The sequence below is a fragment of the Euphorbia lathyris genome, chromosome 2 (genome assembly GCF_963576675.1).
Source record: "Euphorbia lathyris chromosome 2, ddEupLath1.1, whole genome shotgun sequence".
NCBI lineage: Eukaryota > Viridiplantae > Streptophyta > Magnoliopsida > Malpighiales > Euphorbiaceae > Euphorbia > Euphorbia lathyris.
The window spans coordinates 98,148-98,792 of NC_088911.1; the positions used below are offsets into that span (position 1 = coordinate 98,148).

The window sequence follows — 645 nt, forward strand, 5'->3', positions numbered from 1 at the left end:
AGAAGAAGGGAGAGGAAAAGAAAAAGAAAAAAAAAAATTAAAAAAAAAAAATCGAATTTCCAACTCTGCCCCTTGCCACGTCAGCATTTTAACGGTGTTAAGTCAATTTCCGTTTTTCGGGTAACGGCGAAACCACGGTCCTTTTTTTTGTAAAACCAAACCACAAGGGTTTATTTGGAACAACATCAAACCACAGGGGTTTTTTTTGGAATTTACCCTTAAAAGTTCAGCGGGAAATTGGTGGTGTGGGCATAAACGTTGAAGTTCTTTAAAACGTTCCCAAGCCTCATAAAGAGTTTCATTATCATTTTGAGAAAAAGATGTTAACTCTTTTATGACTCTTGCAGTTTTTGCTAAAGGAAATTTTTTTGATAAAAACGCTTGGGCTAATTGCTCCCAAGTCTCAAATGATGCGGCTGGCATAGAAGTTAACCACTCTTTGGCTCGATCCTTCAAAGTAAAAGGAAAAAGGCGAAGATTGATTGCTTCCGCAGTCACATTCGGTATTTTAAAAGTGTCACAAATTTCTAAGAAATTTGTCAAGTTGGTGTTAGGATTTTCGTTGGGTAACCCGTAAAATGTTACGTTATTTTGTAACATATTAAGCAATGCTGGCTTAATCTCAAATTGATTTGCATTAATTTG

At 35.8% G+C, this 645-nt stretch overlaps 1 non-coding gene across 1 annotated transcript; it reads left to right on the top strand.

The window, feature by feature from the left end:
* Positions 1-235: 235 nt before the first annotated feature.
* Positions 236-342, top strand: LOC136220994 (small nucleolar RNA R71). The gene has a single exon (XR_010684789.1). It is a non-coding gene; the product is annotated as a small nucleolar RNA R71 (small nucleolar RNA).
* Positions 343-645: the final 303 nt, after the last annotated feature.